The sequence below is a fragment of the Lissotriton helveticus genome, chromosome 12, assembly GCF_964261635.1.
Source record: "Lissotriton helveticus chromosome 12, aLisHel1.1, whole genome shotgun sequence".
NCBI classification, from domain to species: Eukaryota; Metazoa; Chordata; class Amphibia; order Caudata; family Salamandridae; genus Lissotriton; species Lissotriton helveticus.
Genome location: NC_136073.1, coordinates 72901121 through 72917380, shown reverse-complemented (window position 1 = coordinate 72917380; position 16260 = coordinate 72901121). Strand labels below are relative to the sequence as shown.

Here is a 16260-nt window from a genome sequence, read left to right as displayed (position 1 = left end):
AGCACCCCTTAATTGCGAATTCGCAAATTTGATGCATTGCATTTAAGGAATCTCAATTTGAGATTCCTTAAATGCAATCTCAATTTAAGAAATCGCTATTTTGCGATTTCTTAAATTGCGAAAATACCAAAAATGATAATGCATCCCAAAAATGGAAATTGCATTCGCAAACGGCCGAATTTTGCGATTCGCACCATTTGCGAATGCAATTTCCATTGATGTATGTGCCTGGAAGTGATGTTGGAACCTTTCATAAACAACAATAGATAACTTAGAAGAAGATGCCTCTGGAGAAGACTATGAAGGAGTCCGGTGGAATCTAAGGGTGGATTCTGGAAGTGATGAGCCTGCAAGCAGAGAGGACAGAGTCTATGCCACTCAGAGGTGACCAGGAGGCATGCAGAAACAATACCAACCAATGTCAGGAGGTTCTGAAGAGTAAACAGTGACCTTGTCTCGGCTGTGAGTACCAGACGATGCTGAGGAAGTCGAGGAGCTGTGCACGAGCTGTCCCATGTCGAATGTCGGTGACCAGGTGGCCAGTGTCCAACAGGAGCACCAACAAGCCTTGACAGACTCAACTGGCGTGGCAGACGAAAAAGGATCAAGGTCAAAGGACAACAAGGTCCAAGGGACTCACCAACAGCAGGAGAGTCGGAGCAAGCCCAAGCAATCAGGGGAGTCCTCTGAAGCAGGAGAAGACCCTCAGGATTTGCAAGAGGACCTCGAGCAACTCACCAAAGATGAAGACCCATGGTGCAGAGGAGGTGTTGAGGATTAGGCTCTTGGAGGGAAGAGATGCTTCAGGCTGGAGCTTCGTGTAGCCAGAAGATATCTGGAAGATGTCTGGAGTGCTGAGCCAACAAGCCTTGGCAATGGCAAGTCGATTCGGTGCACAGGGGTTTGGTCCCAGCTGTTCCGAAGAGGGATACTGGCCTCAAAATTTCAGAGATGACAGATCTGGCCTTGAGGGAGTTACAGAACTACCACCTATGTTGCTGAGCCTTGGGAAGTCCGAAGGACGACAGGAGCAGCAGACTGGTCAGCTTCGTTGTGGTGCCTGCAGATGCAGGGCAGTGACTCATTCACAAGGGAGATTTCTTTGGGTTTCGTTGATACCTTCCAGTGTGTTAAAGAACCTGAATGAAGCACAGACACAGGCGACAAAGAATACTCGAAAAACAGTGAGACCAGGAGCAGCAGGAGTCTACTTTGATCCAGTCTCGGTTCCAGTTGAAGTACAACTAAGTCCAAGTGTCCAAAAAAATTGAAGAGCGACATTGTTTCAGGGTTGAGTCTTGTCCAACAACAAATCTAAGGACCTACCTACAGGTAAGCCCTTAAGTACCCTAGGGAAAGGGTTGGAACAACCTCCAAGAGGAAGGGCTGGACAGAGGGGAGGATATTCCCATATCCTTTGTCCAGTTTCACACTAGAGCAGGAGCAAAAGGTTCCCTGAACGGTTCAAACTGGAGTATGCAAGGTGGGCACCAAATCTGCCCTTTAGAGCAGTCTGGTGTCGCTGGCAAGCACCCCCACCCCAGGGAACAGGAAACCTATTGTTCTACCTTCTACTGCTCGAGCTTGGGTCAGCAGCAGGAGAGCAAACTTGTGTCTGTGGTCAACAACAGCACTAGCTTGGTGCAGACCCTGAAAGGCTGTTATCGGGAGAACAGAGGGGTCCCCAAAGGAGCCCCCCAGTACATGGGATCATACTTACAATATTGGAATCTGTGTTAGGGTATGATTTCAGCATTTTGATACCAACCATTACCAGGTTCTGTGCAGCCACTATATTGTTAGACATCTCATAGTGACTGATGTCCACTATATGTTTAAAAGTGGCTGACTGCACTTACAAAGCCTGGAGAATCGACTCCGGGGTTTGTAGGGGTGTCCTGCTCATGCAGGGGCACCCTCGCACTTATGGCCAAGCATCCTGCCCTCCAGACTGAAAACCCTTCTATAGGGGTGACTTATAGGTTTTAAGTGCAGAGACCTCAGATATAAAGAAGCTTATATCTGATATAGACTTCTAGTTGGATAGTCTTTACCTTTGAATTTCCCAGGTGTATGGCTGCTTCTGGAAGCTTTTGCTGAGCAATACCCATTGCGCGTGACCTTGGGTGGCTCCATTCGGCTCTGCATGACGGTGTCGTTGGTGTTGGGTATGATGTCACTGTGTCTATGTAGGCGCCACCCAAGCACGCGGACATCAGTTCTTTTCTTTCCGTGCCAGTTAAGTGACAATCTGGGAAGGGCTACCCCTCTGCTGTTTTTTGGCATGCTTTTTTTAGACTTGTCGAAAGTTTAAAAAAATTCTGACTTTATGTGCGAGGGATGTATTAGAGGAAGACAGGTTTCAAGCCGTGTGGGACTTGTTTTCACGTGATGTTGGTCACCGATCCACACTGCATATGTCTTTGGTGTCTCGAGCGCGACCACGATTCAAAGTTGCGTTCGGACTGTTGGGCGATGGCTCCAAAGACCTTGAGGGAGTGGGCAATACAGTTACTTGCGGCCCGGCGGTCAACACAGTCCAGCGAGACTCCAAGAAGGTCACGGTCCCGATCAAAGAAGAGAAGGTTGCAGGGACCGCTCCCGGAGCCCAAGTCCTCTTCCTCCCATTCAAGGTCCTTGGGACAGAGGCATAAGAAGAAGTAGTAGTCCAAGCAGACTTCATCTTCACCTAGGCTGTCATCCTTTGACGAGAGAGGTAAGGAGCACTGAAGCTCTAGGCATGGATCCGAAGAGCCGGAGCCTGATTCGACTTCGCGCCTACCCTCCCCCCCCCCCCCCCCCCCCCCCACACCCTTTCTAGGAGCAGGAGCGACTCCAACTCAGATAAGAGTTTTTAGAGGACATGCCCCACTTATTTGAGCGGAACAACCATGCTGGTGAGCCTTTGGGCCCGGCGGGGTCAGAATAGGCCCCAATGGGTTCAACCTGGTCGGCTCCAGCCACGACGCCGGTGGGGCCTCAGGGATCCAAACCCGGATCTGGTTCGAGGCCGGACGTGCCACCGCGACCTTCCCCGGTGTCGGACTGAAGTCGGTGCCTGTGACGTCACCGATGCCTGTCGGTGGCGCAAGCCCCATCCTCAACACGGACGACACGGAGCGGAACAACGTCAATTGACGCAAATTCTGATGTTTACAGAACCAGAGGTTCTTTGTTGTCTGGATGTGCTAGGGCCAGGAGAGGATTGGGAGGGGTCTTGAAACCCAAGAAGTCTCTGAAGAGAATTTGGACTGGTATAGGGACTGGTATAGGGAACTTGAGGAGGCCACTGGACTGGCTATTTCTCCAAATACTGGAATGCTCTCTCTGCCAACAGTGGCTACAGAGGAGGGGGCCTCCTATGCCACTGTGGTTAAGAGGGCAGCCGAGGTCCTTGGATTGGAGCTGCCCTCGGTGCATGTCAGGACTAATCTCTTAACTGAGGTGCTTCAACCTGGGGCTTCCACTTCTGAACCCTTGTTGCCCTTTAATAAGGCACTTGCGGACATCTGTCTAGGAACATGGTCCAAACCTAGCACAGGAGCTCCTGTGGACAGGATCATTGCACGCCCTTTGACCAGCACTGAGCGACCTAAAGTTTGTCAGCCAACACCCTACCCCAGAGAGTTTTGTGGTGCAGGCTTCTACTTCCCAAGGCGCATTCCCTTCCACTATAAAATCCACCATACGGTGTGGCCTAGATACAACCGATTCGATGGGCATATCGATTTCAGTGGCCTTGAGGCTCACACCTGGCTTCGAACATCTAGCATCTCTGGCGATGTCGAAGCCAATTTGATGGACATGCCCTTTGATGGAACCCACCTTTTTGAGGAAGAGTCAGACTCGGCCCTGGTCGGGTTCAAGGACTCTTGATCTATGGCCTGATCCTTGGGCCTCTCCTCCACCCCGTGATCAGTCTTCCTTTCGCCCCTTGCGTGGCAGCAGAAGGTGTTTCCAGCCGCATCAGCCCTATCCCAGCCACCGTCCAGCATAGACTGCCCAAGCCGTGCGAGGACGTGAACGCGGTGCATTCCAAGCTCGGAATAAATACCAGAAGTCATCAACCATACTGTCCCCAGCAGCCACAGCTCCAAGCACTCCTAGGCTGATTCTGCAGGACCTGGAGCAAGATCACCACCGAACAGCTCACCACCGCTCTCAGCCAGAACCCACCCGCCAACACGACCGCCCCAACGAAGCAGCCCGCAACCTCACACAGTGGCTCACCAACTGCGCCGACGACCTCGCACCACTGAGAAAACCTCCCAGCAGATCCGACTGCAGGAAAGCCCCATGGTTCACCAACGACCTCAAAAACTCCAAGAAAACGTGCCGCACCCTCGAGAAAGCCTGGCGCCACGACCATACAACAGAAAACATGACAGCCCTCAAGAACGCCACCCGCAAACACCACCAGCTGATCGGCACCACCAAAAGAACAACATTCAAAGAACGACTGGACAACAACACCCACAACAGCAAGGAACTCTTCAGCATCGTGAAAGTGCTCTCCAACCCCAGCGCCTGCAACAACGACATCACACCCTCGCAAGACCTCTGCGACTCACTCGTCTTGTTCTTCCATCGCAAGATCGTAGATATACACAACAGCTTCTGAGCACAGACCACGCACCCAACCACCGAGCCAACGCCCCCCACCACCACTCTCTGCACCTGGACCCCGGTCAGCACCGAAGACACCACCCACCTAATGAACACCATCCACTCCGGCTCCCCAAGCGACCCTTGCCCACACCACATCTTCAACAAAGTCGACTCCATCATCGCACCCCAACTCCGGAACATCATCAACAGCTCCTTCGCATCCGCCACCTTCCCAGAGAGCTGGAAACATGCAGAGCTGAGCGCCCTCCTGAAGAAGCCCACAGCGGATCCCACGGACCTCAAGAACTTCTGCCCAATCTCGCTCCTCCCCTTCCCGGCCAAAGTCATCGAGAAGACCGTCAACAGACAACTCTCCTCCTTCCTTGAGTCCAGCGGATCCCTCGACCCCTCGCAGTCCAGCTTCTGAGCAAACCACAGCACCGAGACAGCCCTCATCGCAGCTACTGACGACATCAGGTCTCTGCTCGACAACGGGGAAACTGCCGCCCTCATCCTCCTAGACCTCTCAGCAGCCTTCGACACCGTATGCCACCGCACCCTGATACGCCTCAGCAACACTGGAATCCGAGGAGCGGCCCTGGAGTGGATCATCTCGTTCCTCGCCGGAAGAACCCAGAGAGTCCGCCTCCCCCCGTTCCGATCCCCGGCCACCGAAATCATCTGCGGCGTTCCGCAGGAATCCTCACTCAGCCCCACCCTCTTCAACGTCTACATGAGCCCTCTCGCAGCCATCGCACGCCAACACAACCTCAACGTCATCTCCTACGCCGACGACACCCAGCTGATCCTCTCCCTCACCAACGACCCCGCCACCGCCAGAGCCAGCCTCCAGGAAGTAATGAAGGACGTCGTGGAATGGATCAAGCTCAGCCGTCTGAAACTGAACTCAGACAAGACGGAAGTCCTCATCCTGGGTGTAGGAGAGTGGGGTCTGCAATCCTATGGTCACCCCAGATTTTTGCTTTTTGCTTCACTGGTTTACGACTTTCCCTGGCTGTGGGCCTGCTAATCAGACCCACAGCCTAGCTGTTCTCTCTCTAAATTGACATCCATATACTTTAGGTGCATTTACCAATTGGTATTGGGACCCCTTATCAGCCCCTGTACAGTGTACCTTAGGTACCCAGGGCAAAGGTGAACCCAACGCCTACCAGGGGCTGAAGCATGTATTATGCCACCCCTGGCTGGCCATCTAAACAGACACAACTGGCTGGTAAGACAGCTGGGGCAAGGTGGTGTAATCACCCTTTGCTGTAGATATAGTATACCTATATCTAACCCCAAAATGGACACATATATTCCTATCAGTCACTCCTATGGCAGGCCTTATCAATCCTGAAGGTAGAGTGCTTGGAATTATGTGAGATGGTGCTCTAGCATGAGCTGAGCCTGTCTGCAGCTTGCGGAACCAAGTCCTTATAGCTGTTCCATGATAACGCTATACCATATACTCTTAAGTGCATTATAATCCTCGCGGTTATTGCTAACTTTGTTATAGCATTATCAAAACATGTCGAGTAAGGTGTCATACGAATTGGAAGACTACCCCCTCGCCAGTTCTGGCGACGGGGGTAGCATTCCACCCTTTTAGAGGGACACAACATGTATGTAACTGTGAACCCCGGTTAAAGTTAACTCGAGCCTCAGCCTCACAAAATGGATGCTGCCACCACAGACACAAGTCTGACCTTCTGCTGCTGGGAGTCCTTCCAGCGAGGGAGGCCTGGACAAAGGGTTTCCTGCCTTGGGAGGTGCTAGCACCACCCCAGACAGGAATTTGTGTATTGAGGTAGGGAGGCCTGAAAGGAATGAGACATGCCTGGGGCACACAAGGTGCCCTGTGCATACACCGGTTCAAACCATTTGCTGGGGCACTCCAGCCCCAGTTCTGGCGTGAAACCGGACAAAGGATAGGGGGTGTAACCACCCCCCTTCCTGGTCCCACTCATGGGAGGGACCTAGTCACTAGTACAGCCCCCTTTAGGAGAATAAAGGTAGGAGCTGGTCCCATTCCAAATTAGATTTATCCTGACAACTTTAAAATAAGAAACTCTGGACTTCGCCGTTCTGCTCCACAGAAGACTGAAGAATCTCCCTTGTGGGCAAGGAGTGTCCACCCTGCAACTGCAGGCACCATCAAGCGTCCTGGCGGTCCACTTTGTCGTCCTTCCTGCCGGATCCAGACTTCAGAGCCCGACGAGACCCGGACTCCCAGACCTCTCCGACCTCTACCTACATCTGCAGCACAGCTGAGATCCGTGGGTGCGACGAGACACGTGGGACCGGCCATCTTGAAGAGACTGCACTTCGCTTCCAGCACGACTTCTGAGGCATCCTCGAGTAAGTGCTTTGGGGATTGAGAAGCCCCAGCCCCGAGCAGCTCCTGCACCAAAGACCACCCCACCAGCATCCACGAGATCTGCGTGGGGCCCTTTTGCTTGATTGCTGCTCGACGCGTTGTCTGGTCACTTGCCGGCTGGCTAGTGACCTCCTAGACGACGATCCATGAAATCTACACTGCTGGTCTGGTTGCTCCAGACTGGCCCTTGCTCCCTTCCAAAAGAGGAGCACCCTGGACCCTCCTGGTCCACTCAAGACGCCGTTTCCACTCACCGCGTGGGTTGCCTTTGCCAAGACCTGTTGATTCCAAGTCCGGATCCGACAACGCCGACAGCGAGAGCCTGCGTGGGACAGCTCGTGCCTCCATCCTGGTCGTCGAAGACACCTCCTGGTCCATGTGGCTGCAGAGACAAGCGTCCACTCCTCACCTGATCGCGACGACAGCATCTGGTTCCCTCCTGGTTCCACACCGGTCACTGGCTAGTGACTTTGAACACTGTCCCCTCTGCTTTCAGGTCCTCTTCTTCCTCGATCCACCCGTGGATCGCACCGGACATCTTCCTCCTGGTCGCCTGCAGCATCTTTCTTCAAGGCTCCATAGACTTCGACGCGGAAACCCGACACACTTTGACACCTATGCACCCGCAGCCCGTGGGTGAGGTAACAAGAGCATTTCGGTGCTCAAGGGTAGATTAACTCTCCTAGTGTCCAGATTTCCAGTCGTTTTAGTCCTAGATAGTAAAGACTGTCCGTACTCACCTTTTTCGTAAACTGTACTGTCATTGACTTTGTTCCGCATCTCGCGTGTGAGTTCACACTCTGCACACGCGTCCCGTGGGCCTCCTGGTACTTACCTAAGATTAGGATAGTGTAGTCCCAGCGATCCTACAGCCTCTGGACATCTCCATTCCTTCTATCGATTTCCTTATACTATTTACTTAGTATATGGTTTGCCGTGCCCCTAGGGCACCATTGTAATTTTGTGCAACTTGTCGTATTTTTCCTAAGAGATTGTCATGTGCTTAGCCCTCTGATCTCATAAAGAGTTCAGAGGTGTTTGTTATTAATAAATATACTGTTTATTTTTATAACAACCTGTGTGGTGTCCTTTCATCTGGTATTCAAGGGGTTATGTGTGGTTAAACAGCTGGCTTCACATGCCAAAAGAGTTTAGCCTAAGACTGCTTTTTCCATGCTACCATTAGGATAGATGGTCTATAAGGTTGACTTAACACCAATCACCATAAGGGTTGTTTGGACTGATACATGGTGGTCACTAGAACTAGTGAGCATCATATATCAGGCCAACTTCTCACACTGGGACCACCCCCTTATGCCTGGGACGACTCCTGGTGGCCCCCAGCCCTGGGCACCGCACCCAAGCCAACGGATCATGCACGCAACTGGGCTTCATCCTGGACTCCTCCCTCATGCTGATCAAGCAAGTCAACGCCGTCTCGTCTTCCTGCTTCAACACCCTGCGCATGCTCCGAAAGATTTTCCGGTGGTTCCCCACCGAAACCAGGAAGACGGTCACCCAGGCCCTCGTCACCAGCCGCCTGGACTACGGGAACACCCTCTACGCTGGAACCACTGCCAAACTCCAGAAAAGACTCCAGCGCATACAGAACGCTTCTGCACAACTCATCCTGGACATCCCTCGCCTCAGCCACATCTCTGCCCAACTGAAAGACCTGCACTGGCTCCCCGTCAGCAAGAGGATCACGTTCAGACTCCTCACCCACGCACACAAGGCTCTCCACGACATGGGCCCGAAATACCTCAACAGCCGCCTCACATTCTACACACCCACCCGCCAGCTCCGATCTGCCAGCCTCGCCCTCGCCTCCATACCACGAATTCGCAAATCCACCGCCGGAGGAAATACGTTCTCCTACCTTGCACTAAGACATGGAACTCCCTCCTCACCCACCTACGGCTGACCCTGGACCATCTCTCCTTCAGGAAACAACTCAAGACCTGGCTGTTCGAGCAGTAGCGACTCCTCCCCCCCCCCCCCAGCGCCTTGAGACCCTAGTGGGTGAGTAGCGCGCTTTACAAATTGACTGATTGATTGATTGATTGACTATTGGTGGGAGAATTCGTCATCATCTCCCCCTCTGTAGATTCATAACATCGGACAATGGGTCTTGCAGATAGTCCGGGAGGGCTATTCTCTGACTTTTCTTTCTTTTCCTCCTCCTATTCTGCTAAATCAGTAACGGCTGATGGAGGATCACTTAAAGTTGCTCCAAGAGGAAGTTACGGCTCTCTTGGCCAAGGAGACTGTAGGAAGGGTCCCGTTTTCAGAATTAGGCAGTGGCTGTTATTCCCGATTCTTTCTGATTCCAACGAAGAACAAGGGGCTATGTACCATTTTAGATCTTCGGGCCGTCAATCTCTTCCTCAAAAAGCAGAAATTCAAAACACTCACTCTGGCTCAGGTCTTGTCTGCCCTAGAACAAAAAGATTGGATGGTAGCGTTGGACCTGCAGGATGCGTATTTTCACATTCCCATCCTGCCGGGCCACAGACATTCCCTGCGTTTCAAGGTAGGCAGCGAGCTCTTTCAGTTTACTGTGCTCCCCTTCGGCCTACCAGTGCTCCTCTGGTGCTCACAAAAGCGATGGCAGTGGTGGCAGCTCATCTGCGCAGGTTAGGGGTCTCAGTCTTCCCCTACCTCGACGACTGGCTGTTGAAGGCGTCCTCGCTGCAGGCAGTCATCTCCTGCGTTCAGACTACTCCTTCATAGATGCTCCCTTTCATCTGAGCTGTTCTGAACACAGTGCGGTTTCGGGCTTATCCTCCTGAACATCGAGTCCAGTATATTCATGCTTTGATTCCGATATTTCAGCCTCTATGCTGGATTTCTGTGATACTGACTCTGAGGCTGTTGGGCATCATGGCCTCCTGCATCCTTTTGGTAAGACACGCCAGATAGCGTATGCAGGCTCTGCAGTGGGACTTGAAGTTCCAATTGGCACAGCATCTGGGAAATCTCACAGACGTGGTTCAGTTCTCAGAAGGAACTACAAAAGATCTGTTTGAGAAGTTAGAATGGCATATGAGGTCCACTAGTTCTAGTGGGCACCTTGCACCAGTCTAATTGACCCTTATTGATGGTGGTTGTAAAATCAACCTTATAGAAAGCTATCCTAGGGGTAGCAATGGCGAGCAGTCTTCAGGCTAAGACTTCAGAGAGCGAATTAAGCTAGTTGTTTTACCAATTATAATCCCTTGAGTACCAAATGAAAGCACACCACACAAGGTATATATCAAATATATATCTATTTATTCTAAACACAACCCCTCTGCGAAGGCGCTAGGGGGCGCACAGCGGAATGGCTGTGTGATTCACAGCTCCGCCGGGCGATCACCAACGATGTGATCTGTCCCCGCCACGGACCCCACCATATCGCCTAAAAAACGGTCCCGGGGTGGGGCATCTGCAGGTATGAAGAGGGCCGAATACCCCCGCAGCAGTGGAGATAATTAGCGGCGATCAAGGAGAGACGCGGCGCGCCTGACAAAATGGCGGACTGCCGACTCGCCGACCGGCTGGAGAACACAGCGGCTGCCTGATACGTGGATGGCGTACGGAGGAGGTGCATGCTAGGTGCGGGTAAGAAACGTCCTTCCGGACCTCGGTCAATAATATAGGGCACATTAGAACACAAGCCCTACCACCCGCTTCGGACACTGCTCCCGACCACACGCCTGACAAAATGGCGTCACCCATGGAGCCAGCGTTACTGCCCGCACCTTAGCACTCCTGAAAGCAGACTCTGACTGTAGCGTCCTGCCAGCCCCACATGCTACGCTTAGGGACATCACATCACCGGCGCTATAACGGCGACTACCCACCACCAAGTGGTCCTGCGCTGCAATACACCGGCACACGGGAGCAATAGCGGACAGAAGGGAAACGGCAAAAACTCCCGGGCTGCACTTGCGCTTGTGAGGATCAACCCTTGTCACAGAGTGGAGGATGTAGAAGATTGGGATCCGACTCCACTGAGAATTTTGAGTGGATCTGCCCACCTGCAGTGGATACCCTCTCCCAACACCAGTTGCTCTACAAGGTGTGCTGTCGGCCCGTGACTACTGGTGGGACACATGTGGACATACCGGACCCCCCCAGACAACACGTGGTAACATAGTGGTGAACAGGCGCGCCCAAGCTGAAAGACTAGAAACGTCTACTATCCACACGTGCGCATAGCCATTATCGGCGTCCCGCTCCCCCGGGGACACCACGGCGACTGCAGCAAGAGCCACGAGGGCGTCAGGCCCCACTTCCAGAGCAACTGCACCTCAGGCTGGGGCGATGGGGAAACCAGATAGGCAACAGCCAAAGCTCTCGTTCGACCACAAAAAAACCAGCAAAACCTCAGAGGAAATGGCGGACACCAGCGGCGCAGCCGAACCAACGCCGAATAGCAACATGGAGAAAATATTGCTAGCCATCCAGACGAATTTACAAGACATTAACGGCAAACTGGATAATCTGACATGTAGAATGGATGGAATGGCTGCAAGACAAGAAAAACATGGCGAGCGCTTGGATGAGGCCGAAACGCGCATATCAGCTGTAGAAGACGAAGCGCGTACTTCCACCACCAAATGTACTGGTCTGGAACGCATCCTGGCAGTGATTAAGGCGAAGGAGGAGGACTTGGAAGCGCGCTCGAGGCGCAATAATGTGCGCATTACAGGATTGCCGGAGACGACCAACACTGGACGTATGGAACTGTACGTCGAAAACCTATGCAAAGATCTATTTGGTGCGGAGGCATTGTCACCGGTCTTTATTGTGGAGCGGGCCCACAGATCACTGGCGCCTCGACCGCCACCTGGAGCGACGCCGAGACCAATAGTGGCGAGAATTCTCAATTATCGGGACAGGGACGCCATCCTCAGACTGGCGAGGGAAAAAGGCAAAATCACTCATCAAGGCAATTCCCTGGAGTTTTATCCGGATCACACTGTTGCGGTTCAACAGGCAAGAAAAGAATACACGACAGTTAAGGCGAAATTAAGGGACCTAAACATTAGTTATTCCATGCTGTATCCTGCCAGGCTCCGAGTAACGTGGAAGGAGAAAGCGATTGTGCTGCCCACACCCAAAGCGGCCCAAGACTTCGTCAAAAAGGTGCATGGGAGGGTAGATCGAATGTCCAGGAGGAACAGCACCAAGACTCGGACTAAAGACGCTGGTAGGTCCCACCAACACTTGGCGGTAAGTCTCCCACTGGTTGTGGGTTGTAAATGCACGATTCTGTGACCCTCTTCTGGCAGTAGACTGTTGCGGTGGTATGACTGAGGATGGGCACACTGCGTAACACAGCCAGGTGTGGTGTGCCCGGAGAAGCGGCCCGGATCGCTCCCATTGACTTTTCATACAATTGCGGATATATAGACTGGGGGTGCCTAACGGGCTACCGCATACTGCAAGCGGACACACATTGTCCGGCTGTAAAGGCCGAAAACTCGAATACTGCACACGCTCCTCTGTTAAACATTGGGGGTCCCCTCACTGAATAGTACGATTACATGGTGGCCTAGGTGGCTCTTCCTCACTCAGCACACGGGCGTGCCCCACTGGCAACTTACCTGAGGGTAATAGACGGCGCAGATATTTAACTGCGACAGACTCCAGAACTATGCTGCTGTATCGCACGAACTCTATCACCACACATGTACTCCCGCGAATCTATATTGCTGTGTATATGCGGTGCGCCTGGCTCTGTGTGGGGGATGGGCTATATCCTGTAAAGCGCGGACTATCTTGCCTGTTTTCATGGACTACAACATGGAGGCCGGTCTGAAGAACTGCTGTTGAGCTGAACTTCACGATATGTCACTGCAGCCACTAGAGGGTGGGGGGATGGCGGATTCGCAGACGCATAACCTACATTTATGTCAGCTTTTGAAGTATTGCCCACACCCGAAACATCGGGTGCAGAGTTGTGCTCCTTGCGGTCCTCCGCAAGGGTAATACCCAACACAAGTCCCACAGTATGGGCACTGGTTTGTTTGGCTCGGGTTTGTGGGATTTGTTTTCAAAGGGACTATGGCTTCGGCATGTTGGGGTTGCTGGAGTGGGTGGGATGGGGGGATTTGAGGGTTTTGATTGTTTAGAAAGACCACGAACATTGACATCGGACGAAATACTGAGTTCTCCCTGGCAGAGGACTGCTATCGCTAGAGTATATACTCATGATGCAATGCTTCAGAAAGCACCTTTAGTTATGGTTTACATATGGATGGAACACTGCGTGCTTTTAGATGACTCAAGGTTCTGGGCACACGGGTAAAACACACTTAACCTCCTCACTTGGAACATTAGGGGCTTCGCCCAACCACAGAAAATCAGGCAGATTTTTGCGAGTCTTACCAGATGGGAGATAGATATTGCATTTATACAGGAATCCCACCTGGCACCCAACACACACCCACATCTGGGAGCACGGTGGGCGGAATCGACCTATAGGGCTTCCTACTCCTCTTATTCCCGAGGAGTACTCATATTGATTCGGAAAGGGGTCAATTTCAAGTCGCAGCACATTACACAGGATCCCAATGGCAGATACGTGCTGGTTTCAGGCACTTTACGCGGCCAACACGTGACACTCCTTAACGTTTATGGTCCTAATACGGATACACCGGAGTTTTTCAGGGAGATATGGGGCCACTTACAACCACACGCAAACACACATATAATATGTGGAGGGGATTGGAATGTAACATTGATGGACGGGCTGGATCGCTCCTCTAACTCATCAGAGCAGCATAAGCAGGCGAGGGCAATGGTGGGACACATGACAGATCTGTCATTAACAGATATTTGGAGAATTAAATATGCTTACGAGCCGGGGGCCACCCACATCACAGCGTCTCATGGCAGCTGGTCTCGCCTAGACTACTGGTTAGGCACGAATGATATCGCACTGTGGGTAAAGGAGGTACAGGTGTTGCCACGCACATTGTCAGATCACAACCCCGTCCTATTACAGCTCAGTATACCACGATACACACCACCTCCATTTCAGTGGAGGTTCAATTCACAAGCCCTATCCGATTCTATTTACACTGACACCTTAACGAAGGCAATCAGAGAATATTTCCAAATAAATTCACCAGCTGTCGAGGATCCAGGCCTATTATGGGAAGCCTTCAAGGCCACAATAAGAGGCGTCTGCATTAGCACCACTGTAGGGGTCTTGAAAGACATCAGACGCCAGATACAGCGCTGCGAGACTCGCATAAGAAATATAGAATTGGCTTTTGAAAACACACAAGATGTCTCGCTGCTGACAGAGCTGCGGGACCTGCATACTGAACACACCAATTTTATGGCGGCTGAAATCAAATATTTAGATCGCAAACACATAGCTAGGAACTTTGGGGAAGGAGGAAGACCGGGTGGGACATTGATGAGGAAGATATGCGAAGGGAGGGGACACTCAGCCATACTTCAAGTCAAATCGAAGGAGGGCCAGACACAGACGCAGTCAGCAGACATCCTAAATAACTTTGTGGATTCCTTCAGCACACTCTACAAATCACAACCCACGGCACCGGCGGACGAGATTCTTAACTACTATTTACAGGATGTAGCGATCGGATGGCTGTCGAATGAACAGAGGGACCATTTAGCAATGCCCATTACAGTAGAAGAGGTGAAAGCAGTGATTAAGTCGCTACCTAGTGGCAAAGCACCGGGCCCCGATGGGTACACTAATGAGTTCTACAAATTCTGCGCAGACATTCTTGCGCCTTACATGGTAGACATGTTTGGCACTTCCTTCGAGAAATCCATACTCCAGCCTACTCTCCGTGAGGCACTAGTTATTGCCCTCTTAAAGCCGTCTAAAGACCCTGAGGAGTGTGACTCCTACAGGCCCTTATCGCTCATTAACGTGGACTCGAAAATACTCGCGAAATTGCTTGCAGTACGTTTGTCCCCTCTAATGACACACCTGGTCCTTCCAGATCAGACTGGATTTATCCCCACAAGATCAACTTCCCACAATACAAGATCCCTCTTTGCTCTATCCCACTACCTCCAGCCCTCAGTTAAAGCCGTGGCAGTCATGCTCGATGCCGCTAAGGCATTCGACTCCATTGAATGGAGCTATATGATTGCTATTTTACACAGGATGGGCTTTCCCAAACGGTTTGCTCAATGGGTCTCACTGCTATACACTCAACCAAGCGCCAGAGTCCGGATAAATGGTTATGTCTCGACTCCCTTTAGTGTAGAACGTGGCACCAGACAGGGATGCCCCCTTTCTCCCTTACTTTTCGCGTTGGCGTTAGAGCCCCTAGCATGCATAGTGAGACAAAATTACAAATCATCAGCTTTGCAATTTGCGGCCAGACCACTACACATATCTCTGTACGCAGATGATATGCTGCTATATGTACGCGATCCCGACATTCATCTGAATAATTTGCTCAGAGATTCGGGGGTCATTCTGGATTAGCAATCAACTGGTCCAAATCTTCCATAATACCCTTAACGGACACCACCGCTCCCTTTGAAATCGACTACCCGCTGGAATGGCAACAGGATCCCATTCGCTATTTAGGGGTCATGTACCATAGGGACCCAGAGGAAGTCATACGCGCTAACTATGGGGTAGTGATATCCAAGCTGGAGGACAAAGTCCAGCGCTGGATCCATTTGCCTCTATCCCTAGCTGATAGGATTGCGATAGTTAAAATGAATATTTTACCTAAATTGCTATACCTTTTTAATAACATTCCCATCACACCCTCCGGAGAAATATTTCGCCGCATTAAATCGCTAGTACTGTCACTGATATGGGCTGGCAAACAAGCCCGAATAGATCTACAGACATTGACACTCCCATATATACAAGGCGGTTTTGGAGTACCGGACTTTCTCCTATATTACCTTTGTGCCCAAGCGCAATATGCGGCTTATTGGTATCATGAGATACCGTATCTCACTCACACAGCCATAGAGGAGGGAGATGCGGACCCTGTCCCCCTGTCAGCGATCATAACACACGCCAGATCGCCGCTGCATGCGAAAGACATTAACACCATAGATGCCACAGTGAAAGCCTGGCGTAAACTTGGACAATTGGCCCACAAGATCCCGTTATATGCGCCAGCAAAGCCCTTGCATCACCATCACACGCTGTCAGTCACTAGTGAGCAGGTAGGCATGTCTCTACTGCGGAGAGCTGGCATAGACAAGATGGGAGACATGTTTAAAGAGGGCACATTCCTAGACATCGAACATTTAACATATATACA

At 51.7% G+C, this 16260-nt stretch overlaps 1 protein-coding gene across 2 annotated transcripts in view; it reads left to right on the top strand.

The window, feature by feature from the left end:
* The window catches only part of DNAH2 (dynein axonemal heavy chain 2), a 3497426-nt gene that overhangs the window by 1686836 nt on the left and 1794330 nt on the right, over positions 1-16260 (top strand). The gene's annotated exons all lie outside the window — the stretch shown is intronic.